This window comes from Haliotis rubra, unplaced genomic scaffold (genome assembly GCF_003918875.1).
Source record: "Haliotis rubra isolate DU_JTF1 unplaced genomic scaffold, ASM391887v1 Scf395, whole genome shotgun sequence".
In the NCBI taxonomy this organism is placed as follows: Eukaryota; Metazoa; Mollusca; class Gastropoda; order Lepetellida; family Haliotidae; genus Haliotis; species Haliotis rubra.
In genome coordinates this window covers 1,000,997-1,021,860 of record NW_025767074.1, presented here as the reverse complement: position 1 = coordinate 1,021,860, position 20,864 = coordinate 1,000,997, and the positions used below count along the sequence as shown (strand labels likewise).

The following is a 20,864-nucleotide window of genomic DNA, read 5'->3' as shown; positions in this document are numbered from 1 at the left end:
TGAAAGAATGCACGCTGGAGATTACCAATCTTCTGTTGCCAGTCGTCTGAATATTAGTCTGAGCACGATATCACGGCTTGCAGCTCATTACAACCAAGCAGGTATAACAAATGACCGTCCCCTCGTGAGGCAGACCTCGAGTCACCACTGCAGCCCCAGATCGGTACATCCGGGTACTACAACTGCATGATCGTACTGCCAAGGGTGAGAGCACAGCAGCCAGGGATGCCTGGACTTCGGAGGATATCCAGTCAAACTGTACGAAACAGGTTGAAAGAGATTGGTCGGGGAGCCAAAGAGACCCGACGTCGGGACCCTGCTACGTCGTCACCATCGCGCTCAACGTCTCCGGACAATAAAGTTTATTTTACTGGTAGTAGATGAGAGTTTCTTAAAGATGGACATATTTTTCAACAGCGTTTGAAAGACAAAGTGGACATTGTCGGTTTTCACGTGGAATGCTCAACCATCGGCCTGTCTGGTTAGTTATTCTGAACCTCAAAATTGGGTAATATATGCTTTTGGAAGAAGAAGATATTTTTCTAAGATTGGTTGGGTTTTGAAATATTTGTAATAATCAAGCTTGGAACTTGAATCAACATTAGACTTCCGATTTTGGAAAAACTGGGATCTGTAGGCGTTTTCAACCATTGAGACGAGCCAAGGCGTCGAGCACCCAGACGGATTTAGAAACATGTAGGATAGACCGCAGTTATCAAGGATATGTTTCACAATAGGTAACCATGAGGTTTTACATGTATTGTCACAGATGTGGTTAACACAGTAATATATAATCTGGGATGGCTTCAAATACGTGTTCTCAGAGGCTAATTTATGTCAATGTAATATAAATCGCTTATAGATTTTGATATTCAACGGCTCTCTTCCAAAGTCACTGTAAAGCATACACTTTGGGGTGCTATTTTTCAAACCGGAAGCTAATTTCAGGAATTTATCTAGAGTAAACTCAGTCCTTGCTCTCTTAGGAGATGGGGTGGCCATTGGGACTTTTATTGCAGTAACTGACCATGACTTCTTATTATAATGTAATATACTTGTTGGTCCCTGCCTGGCGCTCGGCATTAATGGGTACAACAAGGACTGGTCAGCTAGTCAGTATAATGTGTCTGAGTGGGGTATTCGTGCTTCACTGCGGCATGGTACCTCAGTGGGCTAGCACAATAAAACCAGCTTCAGTCTGGGCTAGTACAAGCAGCCGCACATACACATACACACGCATACACGTCGTCATATGAGCGAAATATTCTCCAGCGCGAAGTTAAACCCAGTTTCACCTCACCTATAATGTAATATGTCTTAGTTACACTGACTGGCAATACTCTAGACTAACAACTGGTCTGAAATGAACATATTTTACTGAAAAAAGGCTCATAGTGAACAAAAAATATATAATAAAAAGGAGCCCGGAGACTTTCTTCATTTTCCGACTAGCAATAATCATGCTAAACTGAGATAATCTCAATGTCAATGCTAATGTCATTGAATCAGAACAAGCACTTAACATGTAATTTCACCAATCTATGAATTCATTGAACAAGTAATTAGCAAGGAATTAACACTTAATCCTATTATGCCTTGGCAGGCCACCTCTCGCCTAAGCGTGTGTGTTAAATACACACCATGTGTTGGCTGATGCCATCTCTTTTAAAATTACAATGTCGGTTTAGAGAGAGTCAATTTGCACTAAAACATAGTTTGAACAATATTTATTCATTATGAAATGAACGAATTGGTAAACAGGCTATAAGCCTATATAAATACCTCTCCGAATACAATGCGATGGGAAACCTTTTACATACTTTCATCATTACAGACAAGAGAACACACCATTTGAAGAGTAAAAGACTAAATGAAAAAGACACTAGTATAATTAATCAATTAGGTACAAATCGTTTTGTTAAGGTAAAATAGTCAGGTACAGATTTTACAATATTTTCATTGATTTCGTCAGAATATGAGTAACTTCCACATAATACAGATTGAATATTAAAACCATTTATGTAATAGAAACACTTTGATCGAATTGTAGTAAACTTTGGACAGATGAATAGAAAATGAATGGCTTCTTCATAATGATGGCCACAAGAGCAAGTAGACGTATTTTGAAGAAAGCGGTCAAATTTATGTGCATTTATGTCACTACAGCCAAGTCTTAACTTACAATTAATTATTTGGTTAAATCTAGTTCCAATGTTTCTGAAGACATGATGTTCATTGGATGAGACAGTTCGATCAAAGTGTTTCTTGAACATGGCAACGGAATCTATGTTTCTTATATCTTTATCTAACTTGTTCCACTCAACTAAAACATGTTTTGGGACCGGATTTTAGTGTCGGAATTCGGAATAGAAGGATGTTGAATTAGAGGGAGCTTCCTATCTGATACTATACAGGGACAAATTCGCGACCAAATAAAGATGTCTGTTTTCAGGGAATGTCGGATTAGAAGGATGTTGGTTTAGAGGGAGTTCACTGTATATATTTGATATGAAATACCGACATAGGTATTTCATATGACACAGGTACGGATGTAGAATTTTGGAGAAGAGGAGTGCACATAAATCATGAAGTCCAAAGGTGGGGATGCTTCTAGGGGGAAATTTGTTTCGGGGAGATCCCCCTCTGGATCCGCCGTTGTGACAAACAAATGCTAAACGTGTGGGTTCACTCCCAGCTGTTCATGTTCATGGTGGGTGATGATGGGTGGGGTGCGAGGGTATATCTCGAGCCATTTCTACAATAATCTGATTACTGTAAAGTTACATTATGATCCTTATCAGTATGTTTTAACGTACGAATAATCCAAGCCCCGACATACGCCACCCCCATACTACCATAATCATTTCCAACAAAGAAAATAAACATACCATTGAAGGGTGAGGTGAAATTGGGTTTAACGTCGCGCTGGAGAATATTTCGCTCACATGACGACGTGCATGCGTGTGGATGTGTATGTGGGGTTGCTTGTACTAGCCCAGATTTAAGCTGGTTTTATAGTGCTAGCTCACTGAGGTACCATGCCTGAACTGAACTGAACTGAACATTATTTCTCTCAAGGCTACATACATAGCATAATGTGGGTTTACAGAGGTCATGCAAAGTAAGTAATGGCGACATAAAGTCTATTTAAAATTGCATAATATAGAGCGACAAAAAGTTGAGAGTTTGATCAAGTCCGAGACATTTTTACTTTGCAATAAACCTATCATTTTAAATACAGATGGTCTCTTGGTGCTCAGAGTTGGAAGTAGTTCATATTCACCGAATACACTCTTAGCACATGAGCAGAACATGTCATTAATATTCTGAACAATATCGTCAATTTTTGTTCCAACATCAGGGTCACAGGACATGCTGTCTAATTCTTCATGTATATTATATGAAGCTTAGAGCCATAGGGATGCTCCAGGCCGGAAGAACACAAGCCCACACAGCAGCACAACTGGGTGCCTCGTCGGATGTGGGCACGTTACACTGCCACTGGAAGAGTTCAGGATAGGTCTCGAGGTGATCGCCCCAGATGTACCACCAGTTATGATGACCGGCGGATCATCACTGGAGCCCTCCGTGATCGTCGACATAATTCGACACATCTGCAGCAAGTACACAGACAGACCACTGGGAAAGGCATCTCCACACAGACTATACGGAACCGTCTCCATGCTGCACACCTTCGAGCAAGGCGATCTTACATCCTGTGGTCCCTACCAAACCGTCACAGGCAGGCCCGGAGAGACTTGTCATCGTCACCCGCTGTGGAACAATGCCCGGTGGTCCCATGCGATGTCCAGCGATGAATCAAGGTTGACCAGGTGAACGCCACCAGCCATGATTCCACATGATCATATGGAAGGGGTTCTGTTTTGGTGTGGGGTGGGATCACAATGACGGGCAGGACCGATCTCCACATCTGCCAAGGGAGAGTCACTGGTGTCTACTACCGTGACAACAACTGTATGTTTAATTTGCTCAAATCCCTTGTCAGAAAGTGCCCACAGTGCGGAGACTTTCTGGACTTTAGTGAGTCCAGAATTAACTTGTGACGTGTTAGATTTATTTGTGTGAAACACGCAGGTTTTTTGCGTTAACACGAACACTGTACCAGTGGCACGTTTGGCCTAACGTAGGGCGTGTTGTCTGTATATTTCCACAACATGTAAGTGATAAACAAAGTATAATTGTCTTCTACAAGAATACGTCTGACAGCTTTACTACTTTACTAAGTTATGCATAGACCAACATCTCCCTCATCAAATCCTCTCCTTTATAGTGTCCAAAATTATCAATAAAGACAGTAAATCCGAGGACAATATTTTAAGACCTGACAAATACATATATACCATTACTTTCTGTTTTCTAACTTTCATTTTTACATCATCTACCCAAGGTCTGCAGGAACATGGCATTCTTCATTCCGTTCCTCTATACCTTCCGATGTGCTCCACCGTGTTCCCGGGTTATTAAGTCGATAACAAAGTTCACACAACGCCATGACTTTTCCTGGACGTGAGCTGAGGGCCCGGTACTGTTCCTTGTGCATGAGGATGTCCATGTAAGCTGACGTGCTGGATATGAGCCCCTTTAGATGCCATCCAAGCGCCTCCGGGCTGGCAAAATCAGCTGTGTCGATATACGTCCCATTCGGTACAAGGTGTTTGTAGTCAGCACCTCCTCGGACTACAGGGACACAGGGTACGTTGAAAATCTTGTACAGCTTTTCCGTAATGTAGTCTTTACACAAGGAGTTCTCAAATAACAAATAAAACATGTATGTATGGTTTAGCATGTTTCGGCATTCTGGATTTGATTTTGGGCATGTAAATGATCCACAATTTCCAAAAATATCAACGTCAATTACTTTCTGAAGCCTTTTGACATATGCCATTCGTCTAGAAGCTGTTTGACAATTGTTCACAAACCATGCAACCGTCTTCGTCTTGTGCTGCACGATATTTAGAAGATGATGATAGGAAAGCGGTTTCAGAAGTGGTACAAACATCCCCACGGGAGCGAAGAGGTCGGAGTTCGTTCTGTATGTCATTGTCCCAATTTAATTCTCTTCTCCATTCTGGTGTGTACATTGCTTGTCTACGGTGAGTCGGACTTTCCCAGGCAAAAAGCACCCACACTTGCCCTGGTGTTCGGGGTGGAGGTATGGGGGGACATTAATCGTTCATTAAAGAGCACAGCGTCTGCATATGTCCTCAATGAGCAATTCGGCGACAACAAACAGTTGCTGTATCTACACAGTTCCATATAACCTATTAGTGTCCATTCCATAAATTTTGGACAATGCTCAAATACAATAAGCTTTGTTCCATTTCCAGTGTAATGTGTCAAGGACTTGTTTGTGAAAGGGAGATCCATATTGACCGCACCAGTTGGAGTCCAGTACTCTGTGATGGCTTCTTTAAAGACAAGCCGAGATGAAGTGTGCTGTGAGAGTGGATGGGATTTGGCGTCGGGCGATAGGTGTGTCTGATCACTTTTAGGATTCAGATGTATATTGGGCATGTTGTTACTCTTTCCCTTGTCTAATCCTGAGTGTTTTACCCATTCAGGAGATCTGGGATTCACCGTCGTATGTTCCTTTACAGCTGACAATTGACGCACTTCTGTATCATCGAAAAGAGGAAACCTGTACCTCCCGGTATGTGATGTAAATGCACAAAGGTAGAAGATGCAAATGATCACGGATATCCAACACAGTATTAGGAAAAGACGAATCGGATGATATGGACGATTCATCAGAAATTATACGTAAATCTTATCTTTAAAGTGAATGTGGTAATGATCCATCAAGTAAGAACAAGCGTTTATTATCACATATTCATTTACCACTATGGCATGTGGATGTTGTTTTAGAGTGAGTGAGTGAGTTTAGTTTTACGCCGCATTTAGCAATATTCCAGCTATATGGTGGCGGTCTGTAAATAATCGAGTTTGGACCAGACAATCCAGTAATCAACTGCATGAGCATCGATCTCCGCAATTGGGATATGGTGACGTGTCAACCAAGTCAGCGAGCCTGACTATCCAATCCCGTCAGTCGCCTCTTACGACAAGCATGAGTTACTGAAGATCAATTCTAACCCGGATCTTCACGGGTGCGACTGAGTAGTATTATTGACCTTCCATGTAAATGTTTCTTAATGAGATTTTGTCTTCTCTAACCCAGATCTTCACGGATCCGATGTTGTTTAGAACAAGAAGGTAATTACACCACAGGCAAATTGTAGCGCAAATAGGGTTGCGCAACAAAGAGATAATGACCAGTCTGAACCTGATGCTGGCAGGGGTAATGGAGGCGAAGAACGATTTGACATGCCACGAGTGGCGCTTAAAATGTTGAATTAAATATATTGTACGTGAGTAATGATTAAATATGAGGTTGGAAATCTGAGAGCACAACTCTGTGAGGAAATGGGTATCTACCTTTGATGATGGCGATAGTTTATTTTGATATTAAAAATATTTTTCGAACCGAAGCGAGGGAAGCACGTTGCCAACCTTTCCTCGCTTCACTCGCATATGGAAAGACTGGTCATTTTCTCTTTGTTGCGTAACCCAAATCACTACGCCACGTCTTGACTCTGCGACACAGAACATCGCCATTGAAAGAATGCACGCTGGAGATTACCAATCTTCTGTTGCCAGTCGTCTGAATATTAGTCTGAGCACGATATCACGGCTTGCAGCTCGTTACAACCAAGCAGGTATAACAAATGACCATCCCCGTAGAGGCAGACCTCGAGTCACCACGGCAGCCCCAGATCGGTACATCCGGGTACTACAATTGCATGATCGTACTGCCAAGAGTGAGAGCACAGCAGCCAGGGTGCCTGGACTTCGGAGGATATCCAGCCAAACTGTACGAAACAGGTTGAAAGAGATTGGTCGGGGAGCCAAGAGACCCGACGTCGGGACCCTGCTACGTCGTCAACATCGCGCTCAATGTCTCCGGGACAATAAAGTTTATTATACTGGTAGTAGATGAGAGTTTCTTAAAGATGGACATATTTTTTCAACAGCGTTTGAAAGACAAAGTGGACATTGTCGGTTTTCACGTGGAATGCTCAACCATCGGCCGGTCTGGTTAGTTATTCTGAACCTCAAAATTGGGTAATATATGCTTTTTGGAAGAAGAAGATATTTTTCTAAGATTGGTTGGGTTTTGAAATATTTGTAATAATCAAGCTTGGAACTTGAATCAACATTAGACTTCCGATTTTGGAAAAACTGGGATCTGTAGGCGTTTTCAACCATTGAGACAAGCCAAGGCGTCGAGCATACAGACGGATTTAGAAACATGTAGGATAGACCGCAGTTATCAAGGATATGTTTCACAATAGGTAACCATGAGGTTTTACATGTATTGTCACAGATGTGGTTAACACAGTAATATATAATCTGGGATGGCTTCAAATACGTGTTCTCAGAGGCTAATTTATGTCAATGTAATATAAATCGCTTATAGATTTTGATATTCAACGGCTCTCTTCCAAAGTCACTGTAAAGCATACACTTTGGGGTGCTATTTTTCAAACCGGAAGCTAATTTCAGGAATTTATCTAGAGTAAACTCAGTCCTTGCTCTCTTAGGAGACGGGGTGGCCATTGGGACTTTTATTGCAGTAACTGACCATGACTTCTTATTATAATGTAATATACTTGTTGGTCCCTGCCTGGCGCTCGGCATTAATGGGTACAACAAGGAGTCAGTATAATGTGTCTGAGTGGGGTATTCGTGCTTCACTGCGGCATGGTATCTCAGTGGGCTAGCACTATAAAACCAGCTTAAGTCTGGGCTAGTACAAGCAGCCGCACATACACATACACACGCATGCACGTCGTCATATAAGCGAAATATTCTCCAGCGCGAAGTTAAACCCAATTTCACCTCACCTATAATGTAATATGTCTTAGTTACACTGACTGGCAATACTCTAGACTAACAACTGGTCTGAAATGAACATATTTTACTGAAAAAAAGGTTCATAGTGAACAAAAAATCTATAATAAAAAGGAGCCCGGAGACTTTCTTCATTTTCCGACTAGCAATAATCATGCTAAACTGAGATAATCTCAATGTCAATGCTAATGTCATTGAATCAGAACAAGCACTTAACATGTAATTTTACCAATCAATGAATCCATTGAACAAGTAATTAGCAAGGAATTAACACTTAATCCTATTATGCCTTGGCAGGCCACCTCTCGCCTAAGCGTGTGTGTTAAATACACACCATGTGTTGGCTGATGCCATCTCTTTTAAAATTACAATGTCGGTTTAGAGAGAATCAATTTGCACTAAAACATAGTTTGAACAATATTTATTCATTATGAAATGAACGAATTGGTAAACAGGCTATAAGCCTATATAAATACCTCTCCGAATACAATGCGATGGGAAACCTTTTACATACTTTCATCATTACAGACAAGAGAACACACCATTTGAAGAGTAAAAGACTAAATGAAAAAGACAATAGTATAATTAATCAATTAGGTACAAATCGTTTTGTTAAGGTAAAATAGTCATGTACAGATTTTACAATATTTTCATTGATTTCGTCAGAATATGAGTAACTTCCACATAATACAGATTGAATATTAAAACCATTTATGTAATAGAAACACTTTGATCGAATTGTAGTAAACTTTGGACTGATGAATAGAAAATGAATGGCATCTTCATAATGATGGCCACAAGAGCAAGTAGACGTATTTTGAAGAAAGCGGTCAAATTTATGTGCATTTAAGTCACTACAGCCAAGTCTTAACTTACAATGAATTATTTGGTTAAATCTAGTTCCAATGTTTCTGAAGACATGATGTTCATTGGATGAGACAGTTCGATCAAAGTGTTTCTTGAACATGGCAACGGAATCTATGTTTCTTATATCTTTATCTAACTTGTTCCACTCAACTAAAACATGTTTTGGGACCGGATTTTAGTGTCGGAATAGAAGGATGTTGATTTAGAGGGAGCTTCCTATCTCATACTATACAGGGACAAATTCGCGACCAAATAAAGATGTCGGTTTTCAGGGAATGTCGGATTAGAAGGATGTCGGTTTAGAGGGAGTTCACTGTATATATTTGATATGAAATACCGACATAGGTATTTCATATGACACAGGTACGGATGTAGAATTTTGGAGAAGAGGAGTGCACATAAATCATGAAGTCCAAAGGTGGGGATGCTTCTCGGGGAAATTTGTTTCAGGGAGATCCCCTCTGGATCCGCCCCTGTGACAAACAAATGCTAAACGTGTGGGTTCACTCCCAGCTGTTCATGTTCATGGTGGGTGATGATGGGTGGGGTGCGAGGGTATATCTCGAGCCATTTCTACAATAATCTGATTACTGTAAAGTTACATTATGATCCTTATCAGTATGTTTTAACGTACGAATAATCCAAGCCCCGACATACGCCACCCCCATACTACCATAATCATTTCCAACAAAGAAAATAAACATACCATTGAAGGGTGAGGTGAAATTGGGTTTAACGTCGCGCTGGAGAATATTTTGCTGACATGACGAAAATTGCATAATATAGAGCGACAAAAAGTTGAGAGTTTGATCAAGTCCGAGACATTTTTACTTTGCAATAAACCTATCATTTTAAATACAGATGGTCTCTTGTTGCTCAGAGTTGGAAGTAGTTTCTTTCTCAGATCGGTGAAATAATTACAATTAATCAAGTAGTGGTATTCATCTCCAATATCATTTGAGGCACAGAGGGTACTTTCATCAGAAATATCAGTTTTGTACCATCTACCAGTCTCAATCGGTAATCGATGACATGATAATCTAAACACTGTTAAAGCAATTTTATGTTTATCAGGTAAATGTTGTAGATAGAATTCAATATCAGTGTTAAGTTTAATAAATTTATAGAATCTACCCTTTGTGATACTTCTAGATCAGAGTGCCACTTCTGTATAAACAAATCAATGAGACTCTTCTTTACCTTATGCTTTATCCATTCTACATTATCACAAAACTCTTGAATCCACATGCCATTATTTCCAGTTTGAACTAGTATATCGTGTATACATGAGATCAAATAACTTCAGTTGGCAGGCGATAAATAATTAAAACGTCTAGCTTTTGATAGAATATAGTTTATAGCTTTAAGAGCCTTCTCACATAACGATCTTCTTGCTGATGTGAAGGGTACATTTCTTACTAAATATAATACCCAGATATTTATATTCATCAACATTCTCTAGGTAAGTATCAGATATTGCAAATTTATGATTGTAGTCCTTTCTATTGCCATTAAATATAGATATATTACATTTTTCAACATTGATTTTAAGTTTCCATGATTTACAATATTCAGTAAATATATCCAACTGGTACTGTAAATGCTCTTTACAAGTTGCCAGTATGACAGTGTCGTCAGCATAAAGTAAGGCAAATAATTTCAAGTATATACACAGTTCTTCATTGTCAAAAACAACTCCATCACATGAGAGAGAGGTAAAATATTGTTCAATGTCATTTAACTATATAGCAAAAAAAGAGGGGATAAGTTTTCTCCCTGTCTTACACCTTTAAGACAGTTGAAATATTCTGATGTTTGTCCTTTGCATGCTACACGTGATTTTATACCGGTGAACATAGATTGGATAATACGAAAACATTTAGCGGTTATGTTGTAATTTAGTTATTTGGTCCACATTCCTGTTCTCCATACATTGTCGAAAGCTTTTTCAAAATCTATGAAAGCACAAAATAACTTTTTCTTTTCACTCTTTAAAAGATGAAAAATACTAAAAAGACTAAAAATATGGTCAGAGGTCGCATAACCCTTTCTAAATGCCGCCTGAATCGCAGATAACACATTTGAAGAATCAAGATAAATAGTTATTCTGTTGTTGAGAACAGATGTAAACAATTTGCTCATGCAACATAACAGCGTTATTGGCCTATAATTCTTTGGATCCAGATAGTCACCTTTGTTTTTGAAAATGGGTCGAATAATTCCATTAAGCCACGTGCTGGGGTAACAACCCTAGTCCAGAATTTTATTTAAGAGTTTTGTGTACACCTTTATCATCTTGTCTATTGTGCAATTTATATATTCATTTATGATATTATCTACACCACTGGCTTTATTTGTTTTAAGGTGTTTCACAGCTTTCATAATTTCATCTGCTGTAATAGGCTCATGAAGATAGTCATTGTCATCTACATCTTGAATTACTATTTCATTGGGTTGATCATTATCATCAATGTTTAATTCTTTATAATAAAGGAATAGTTTATCAATAGGGGTAGTTTATCATCCGTATTTCCAGATTTCAAGAGTTTCCAGAAGGATTTCGTATCACTTGTGTGAAGGTTATCAAACTTGCGTTGCAGCTCATATCTAAATTCATTACTATGTTTTACAAATGTTTTCTACTAGGATCTCCTAGCCTTCTGAAGGCCAATCTTGTTTGACAGTGTTTTGTTTAAATAGAATGCTCTCTTTGCAGAGAAATATTTCCTGCGGGCAACTTTACATTCTCGGCCGAACCATGGTTTACATAACCTTTTCTTAACAGGACACAGGGTTTTCCTAACTTCATATTCACCGAATACACTTTTAGCACATGAGCAGAACATGTCATTAATATTCTGAACAATATCGTCAATTTTTGTTCCAACATCAGGGTCACAGGACATGCTGTCTAATTCTTCATGTATATTATATGAAGCTTAGAGCCATAGGGATGCTCCAGGCCGGAAGAACACAAGCCCACACAGCAGCACAACTGGGTGCCTCGTCGGATGTGGGCACGTTACACTGCCACTGGAAGAGTTCAGGATAGGTCTCAAGGTGATCGCCCCAGATGTACCACCAGTTATGATGACCGGCGGATCATCACTGGAGCCATCCGTGATCGTCGACATAATTCGACACATCTGCAGCAAGTACACAGACAGGCCACTGGGAAAGGCATCTCCACACAGACTATACGGAACCGTCTCCATGCTGCACACCTTCGAGCAAGGCGATCTTACATCCTGTGGTCCCTACCAAACCGTCACAGGCAGGCCCGGAGAGACTTGTCATCGTCACCCGCTGTGGAACAATGCCCGGTGGTCCCATGCGATGTCCAGCGATGAATCAAGGTTGACCAGGTGAACGCCACCAGCCATGATTCCACATGATCATATGGAAGGGGTTCTGTTTTGGTGTGGGGTGGGATCACAATGACGGGCAGGACCGATCTCCACATCTGCCAAGGGAGAGTCACTGGTGTCTACTACCGTGACAACAACTGTATGTTTAATTTGCTCAAATCCCTTGTCAGAAAGTGCCCACAGTGCGGAGACTTTCTGGACTTTAGTGAGTCCAGAATTAAATTGTGACGTGTTAGTTTTATTTGTGTGAAACACGCAGGTTTTTGCGTTTACGCGAACACTGTACTAGTGGCACGTTTGGCCTAACGTAGGGCCTCTTGTCTGTATATTTCCACAACATGTAAGTAATAAACAAAGTATAATTGTCTTCTACAAGAATACGTCTGACAGCTTTATTACTTTACTAAGTTATGCATAGACCAACATCTCCCTCACCAAATCCTCTCCTTTATAGTCCCAAAAATTATCAATAAAAACAGTAAATCCGAGGACAATATTTTAAGACCTGACAAATACATATATACCATTACTTTCTGTTTTCTAACTTTCATTTTTACATCATCTACCCAAGGTCTGTAGGAGCATGGCATTCTTCATTCCGTTCCTCTATACCTGCCGATGTGCTCCACTGTGTTCCCGGGTTATTAAGTCGATAACAAAGTTCACACAACGCCATGACTTTTCCTGGACCTGAGCCGAGGGCCCGGTACTGTTCCTTGTGCATGAGGATGTCCATGTAAGCTGACGTGTTGGATATGAGCCCCTTTAGATGCCATCCAAGCGCCTCCGGGCTGGCAAAATCAGCTGTGTCGATATACGTCCCATTCGGTACAAGACGTTTGTAGTCAGCACCTCCTCGGACTACAGGGACACAGGGTACGTTGAAACTCTTGTACAGCTTTTCCGTAATGTAGTCTTTACACAAGGAGTTCTCAAATGACAAATAAAACATGTATGTATGGTTTAGCATGTTTAGGCATTCTGGATTTTTTTTTGAGCATTTCAGTGATCCACAATTTCCAAAAATATCAACGTCAATTACTTTCTGAAGCCTTTTGACATATGCCATTCGTTTAGAAGCTGTTTGACAATGGCTCACAAACCATGCAACCGTCTTCGTCTTGTGCTGCACGATATTTAGAAGATGATGATATGAGCGCGGTTTCAGAACTGGTACAAACATCCCCACGGGCGCGAAGAGGTCGGAGTTCGTTCTGTATGTCATTGTCCAATTTAATTCTCTTCTCCATTCTGGTGTGTACATTGCTTGTCTACGGTGAGTCGGACTTTCCCAGGCAAAAAGCACCCACACTTGCCCTGGTGTTCGGGGTGGAGGTTTGGGGGACATTAATCGTTCATTAAAGAGCACAGCGTCTGCATATGTCCTCAATGAGCAATTCGGCGACAACAAACAGTTGCTGTATCTACACAGTTCCATATAACCTATTAGTGTCCATTCCATAAATTTTGGACAATGCTCAAATACAATAAGCTTTGTTCCATTTCCCGTGTAATGTGTCAAGGACTTGTTTGTGAAAGGGAGATCCATATTGACCGTACCAGTTGGAGTCCAGTACTCTGTGATGGCTTCTTTAAAGAAAAGCCGAGATGAAGTGTGCTGTGAGAGTGGATGGGATTTGGCGTCGGGCGATAGGTGTGTCTGATCACTTTTAGGATTCAGATGTATATTGGGCATGTTGTTACTCTTTCCCTTGTCTAATCCTGAGTGTTTTACCCATTCAGGAGATCTGGGATTCACCGTCGTATGTTCCTTTACAGCTGACAATTGACGCACTTCTGTATCATCGAAAAAAGGAAACCTGTACCTCCCGGTATGTGATGGAAATACACAAAGGTAGTAGATGCAAATGATCACGGATATCCCACACAGTATTAGGAAAAGACGAATCGGACGATATCGACGATTCATCTGAAATTATACGTAAATCTTATCTTTAAAGTGAATGTGGTAATGATCCATCAAGTAAGAACAAGCGTTTATTATCACATATTCATTTACCACTACGGTATGTGGATGTTGTTTTAGAGTGAGTGAGTGAGTTTAGTTTTACGCCGCATTTAGCAATATTCCAGCTATATGGCGGCGGTCTGTAAATAATCGAGTTTGGACCAGACAATCCAGTAATCAACTGCATGAGCATCGATCTCCGCAATTGGGATACGATGTCATGTGTCAACCAAGTCAGCGAGCCTGACCATCCAATCCCGTTAGTCGCCTCTTACGACAAGCATGAGTTACTGAAGATCAATTCTAACCCGGATCTTCACGGGTGCGACTGAGTAGTATTATTGACCTTCCATGTAAATGTTTCTTAATGAGATTTTGTCTTCTCTAACCCAGATCTTCACGGATCCGATGTTGTTTAGAACAAGAAGGTAATTACACCACAGGCACATTGTAGCGCAAATAGGGTTGCGCAACAAAGAGAAAATGACCAGTCTGAACCTGAAGCTGGCAGGGGTAATGGAGGCGAAGAACGATTTGACATGCCACGAGTGGCGCTTAAAATGTTGAATTAAATATATTGTACGTGAGTAATGATTAAATATGAGGTTGGAAATCTGAGAGCACAACTCTGTGAGGAAATGGGTATCTACCTTTGATGATGGCGATAGTTTATTTTGATATTAAAAATATTTTTCGAACCGAAGCGAGGGAAGCACGTTGCTTCGCTCGCATATGGAATGACTGGTCATTTTCTCTTTGTTGCGCAACCCTATTTGCGCTACAATTTGCCTGTGATTACACAAATATTCCTTTACAGACTAAGCACACTAAATTATCTAGTTTAATGTATAGGCTGAGTATTTCATAGACGCCCTGCATTGAATTGATACAAACTAAGCAAAGGCTTACAGTGGACTCCCTCTAAACCGACATCGCTCAGGACCGATGAAAAAAAAAGTCACTATAAAGGGACTTGCTAGAAACTCAATCCAAAATTTAACCACACAGAGACAAAATTTAACAAACACAGTGAAATGTATGTTTATATAGAGTTGTATCTATTGTTAACTCAGTCCTTGCTCTCTTAGGGGGCGGGATAGCCAGTGTGCCTTTTAGTGCAGTATCTGACCATGACTTCTTATTATAATATACTATCCCCCCCAAAAAAAACCGCATTTTGAAAAATCTATTAATGACCTATTGTGTTCAAACAATCGTCAAAATATGTAACAAAAGTGTTGATAACATGATTTTACAGAATTGCACAAGTCAAAAAGATCGATTTTACCTTAAAATGTTGATTTTGATGAGATTTCTTACAAGGATTAAAAAGGCATCGCCACAACCCAACAGAAATCACCTTCCAATTGAAATTGTGCAGCAAAGAGAATGCACTGTCTGGCAATTAAAATCAAGATTACTTTCGGAATTATTGGCATTCGTTTCAAGGTCAAATCACTACGCCACGTCTTGACTCTGCGACACAGAACATCGCCATTGAAAGAATGCACGCTGGAGATTACCAATCTTCCGTTGCCAGTCGTCTGAATATTAGTCTGAGCACAATATCACGGCTTGCAGCTCGTTACAACCAAACAGGTATAACAAATGACCGTCCCCGTAGAGGCAGACCTCGAGTCACCACTGCAGCCCCAGATCGGTACATCCGGGTACTACAATTGCATGATCGTACTGCCACGGGTGAGAGCACAGCAGCCAGGGTGCCTGGACTTCGGAGGATATCCAGTCAAACTGTACGAAACAGTTTGAAAGAGATTGGTCGGAGAGCCAAGAGACCCGACGTCGGGACCGTGCTACGTCGTCACCATCGCGCTCAACGTCTCCGGGACAATAAAGTTTAGCTTAGCTTATCTTAAGATCTTATACTGGTAGTATAGTAGATGAGAGTTTCTTAAAGATGGACATATTTTTTCAACAGCGTTTGAAAGACAAAGTGGACATTGTCGGTTTTCACGTGGAATGCTCAACCATCGGCCTGTCTGGTTAGTTATTCTGAACCTCAAAATTGGGTAATATATGCTTTTTGGAAGAAGAAGATATTTTTCTAAGATTGGTTGGGTTTTGAAATATTTGTAATAATCAAGCTTGGAACTTGAATCAACGTTAGACTTCCGATTTTGCAAAAAACTGGGATCTGTAGGCGTTTTCAACCATTGAAACAAGCCAAGGCCTCGAGCATACAGACGGATTTAGAAACATGTAGGATAGACCGCAGTTATCAAGGATATGTTTCACAAAACGTAGCCATGAAGTTTTACTTGTATTGTGACAGATGTGGTTAACACAGTAATATATAATCTGGGATGGCTTCCAATATGTGTTCTCAGAGGCTAATTTATGTCAATGTAATATAAATCGCTTATAGATTTTGATACTTAACGGCTCTCTTCCAAAGTCACTGTAAAGCAAACACTTTGGGGTGCTATTTTTCAAATCGGAAGCTAATTTCAGGAATTTATCTAGAGTAAACTCAGTCCTTGCTCTCTTAGGAGATGGGGTGGCCATTGGGACTTTTATTGCAGTAACTGACCATGACTTCTTATTATAATGTAATATACTTGTTGGTCCCTGCCAGGCACTCGGCATTAATGGGTACAACAAGGAGTCAGTATAATGTGTCTGAGTGGGGTATCCATCCTTCACTGCGGTATGGTATCTCAGTGGGCTAGCACTATGAAACCAGCTTAAGTCTGGGCTCGTACAAGCAGCCGCACATACACATACACACGCATTCATGTCGTCATATGAGCGAAATATTCTCCAGCGCGAAGTTAAACCCAATTTCACCTCACCTATAATGTAATATGTCTTAGTTACACTGACTGGCAATACTCTAGACTACAACTAGTCTGAAATGAACTTATTTTACTGAAAAAAGGCTCATAGTGAACCAAAAATATATAATAAAAAGGAGCCCGGAGACTTTCTTCATTTTCCGACTAGCAATACTCATGCTAAACTGAGATAATCTCAATGTCAATGCTAATGTCATTGAATCAGAACAAGCACTTGACATGTAATTTCACCAATCTATGAATCCATTGAACAAGTAATTAGCAAGGAATTAACAGTTAATCCTATTATGCCTTGGCAGGCCACCTCTCGCCTAAGCGTGTGTGTTAAATACACACCATGTGTTGGCTGATGCCATCTCTTTTAAAATTACAATGTCGGTTTAGAGAGAGTCAATTTGCACTAAAACATAGTTTGAACAATATTTATTCATTATGAAATGAACGAATTGGTAAACAGGCTATAAGCCTACATCAATACCTCTCCGAATACAATGCGACGGGAAACCTTTTACATACTTTCATCATTACGGACAAGAGAACACACCATTTGAAGAGTAAAAGACTAAATGAAAAAGACAATAGTATAATTACTCAATTAGGTAAAAATCGTTTTGTTAAATGTCACATGCAACGTAAAACACAACTTTGCAGATTCTGATACCTTTCGGTATGGACTTACCGAAACAAATCATCAAAAACTCAAATTGAGCTGATAAAATTGAAAAATAACGCGATGAAAAAAAACGCGCGAAATCGGAGTTCAAACGATTGAGTAATTTTCCCCCGACTTTTCGGGGGAAAACTGCTTTCAACAGCTGGGCTGCGCTCATAACACGTGCGCAGTGAAATTGGTTCGCGCAACTTGGAAGCGGGTTGTCGGGTGAATACTCGGTGAATGCTTTGGTGTGAGCTATTTTCCTAATATTTTGTTGATATCTCACAGGCGCGAGCTTTTTATATGTTATGACAGTAAAAAAACTGTTTATATAATTTCATTTGTCTATTTCACAACACGTTCTTCTTAGCGAGACACTTTCTCAGTTCGATACTTAAAAGCAATGTCATTATTTAGCGTTTATTTAATGCATTTAAAAAATGAAATATTGTAATTATCTTATATCTTTCTATCGTGTAAGCTGTTGCCTTCTTTTTTTTGTAAATGTACATACGTTTATCTCATGTACCGCCGTCGGCGGTTTGTAGAGAATAAAGAGTTTGAGTTTGAGTCACTTTCTCAGTTCGATACTTAAAAGCAATGTCATTATTTAGCGTTGACAGAATTTCTAACTGTGATACAGATATGTCGTTGTCACAGACAAAACTCAATGTCTTGTTTTACTGACACCTGTGTGTCTGCCTGCCTGTCTGCTAATGACAATATTCAATACACAACTGCGATCACTGACCACATGCAATTTGAACTTAACACCAATCAGGCTATACACCATAAACAAAACGCATTGATTTATGGCCCGAGTTCGGTCTGTCACATTATGTAATTACACAGACAGGCAGATGTGATACTTGAACACATGACATGTTATGTTGTCTGTTGATTGCAAAATGTTATACACCAAAAATGAGTATGTATTTACAAAACCCAACATCTCTATATATACACACACAATGAGCCGTGAGGGCATCTGCTAATGAACCAGCCCTTACACTTGAGTGCACACCCACCCGCTCCGACTGGGTTCGGTATCCCGGCTGCTTCGTTTCTTGGGAAGTAAACCCAAGTACGCAATATTGCACTTTTGATTTGCGATTGTACGCTTATAATTTTGTTTTTATGTTTTTTTCATAACCAGCAATGTATATCATATGTCATGAATAAGTGATAATTGTGTTTTAATTATGTTTGATTTTTTGGTTGCATGTGACCTTTAACTTTGAGATTGTTACTTATTTTAATATTTTGAAAGATTTGTGGTTAGTCTTATGCGGAACACCAAATTTATTCTTTAAAAATTTGTGGTTAATTAATACCGAGCGATTAAAAGTGGCCAAAAGTCGCCTGCTTCCTCTTATGAGGAACGATTTTCGGTTAGGTTGTATAGAAAGTGTGTAGCACGCTCATCATTTTGATGATTTCTCGACAGCAACGACGACATGCCGAATCGTTGCTTTGTCGTCAATTGCTCCTAGGGGTCGGGCGATGGTGTCACCATGCACAGATTTCCACAGGACCCCGCAGTTCGTGCTAAATGGGTTATGTTTGTGAGTGCGAAGCGAGCGTTGTGGAAGCCTGAAACCATATCTTACTTGTGTTCAGATCGCTTCACGGAAGTTAAAGAATCAAAACTACTTACTAGTTGTAGTAAAATATGTATATGATTGATGACCATAAAGATTTTCCATGACACAACTTGTGACATAACGATTTCTTCCTCGGAAGTGAGGTTGTGGTCGAAGTAACAATAATATTGTAAGTAGTATTATATTGACACCCACCTCGCTTCCACGAGAGAAATTGTTATGTTATACGCAATGTCATGCAAAATCCTGTTGGCTATCAATAAAATACATATTTTACTAGGAGAAATTAGTTTTGATTTTGTAACTCGGTGAAAACAAACCTAAATAGCATTTATCCTCAGACTGGCGGATGTTCGCGACAGGGCGCCGCCATTTTGAAAATCGTAAAGTCTGTTAGAATTAATGAGATTATAGTTTGTTTTCATCAAGTGAGAAAATCAAAACTACTTTCTACTCGTAGTTAAATATGTATTGGAATCATAACCAAACGCATTTTGCATGACACAACTTATAACATAACGATTTCTTCCACGGAAGCGAGGTGGGGGTCGAAGTCACAATACTGCGTGATAAATGTCTTGCTACATTCACATGGTTAATGTCCACTCACCAGTATGTAGATACTTTGAGCTGTTTAGTTATATTTGGTCAATAATCCTAATTAGTCAATTATTTTAGATGTGCATTTCAAAACTAACTAAAAAGCAGACGATCTGCTGATACTTATAGTGAATTTATAACAGAACTGTTATATCTAGACATTTTATAGTTTGCCAAGTGAATCATAATTCGCACACACACCCTAGTGTATGTTGTCTGTCTCATTACACTCCACGGCGAAAACAATGATTCTGTTGAATGTTACGACAAATGAATAAAACAACATGCAAACATTAAAATTAAAACAGATTAAAGTTATAAGAACAATATCAGGCCATTACCTTGTTCAAGGAATGTATCCATCAATATCCACAAAACTGTTCCAAATGATGTGTCTTTTAACAGTTTGATATACGAAAAGTGATAAATCTTTTTCAGGTATTGGTGTATAGTCTCATTGGTCACCCAAGATAGCACACATGGCAATCTAATTGCATAATGTCCGCCTTTCTTTAAAAACAGTAAATTAGTTAGCCAATAATGGGCAATCAATCAATGTATTGCCGGTTAATCCTTTGAAAGAAGGACGTTGTTTTTACGCAGACACCGACACGACCGAGTGTATTCAGTATAGATTAGTAAATCTACATACATAAACACTACCTTTGACAATTCCGTTAAGGTAAAATAGTCATGTACAGATTTTAAAATATTTTCATTGATTTCGTCAGAATATGAGTAACTTCCACATAATACAGATTGAATATTAAAACAATTTATGCAATATAAACACTTCGATCGGATTGTAGTAAAATTTGGACAGATAAATAGAAAATGAATGAAATCTTCATAATGAAGGCAACAAGAGCAAGTAGACGTATTTTGAAGTAAACGGTCAAATATATGTGCATTTAAGTCACTACAGCCAAGTCTTAACTTACAATGAATTATTTGGTTAAATCTAGTTCCAGTGTTTCTGAAGATATGATGTACATTGGATGAGACAGTTCGATCAAAGTGTTTCTTGAACATGGCAACGGAATCTATATTCCT

At 39.6% G+C, this 20,864-nt stretch overlaps 1 long non-coding RNA gene across 1 annotated transcript; it reads left to right on the top strand.

Annotated features, from left to right (window-relative positions):
- Positions 1 to 3,972: 3,972 nt before the first annotated feature.
- On the top strand, positions 3,973 to 5,361 carry LOC124286892. Its single transcript, XR_006901143.1, has 3 exons — positions 3,973 to 4,080; positions 4,313 to 4,315; positions 5,349 to 5,361. It is a non-coding gene; the product is annotated as an uncharacterized LOC124286892 (long non-coding RNA).
- Positions 5,362 to 20,864: the final 15,503 nt, after the last annotated feature.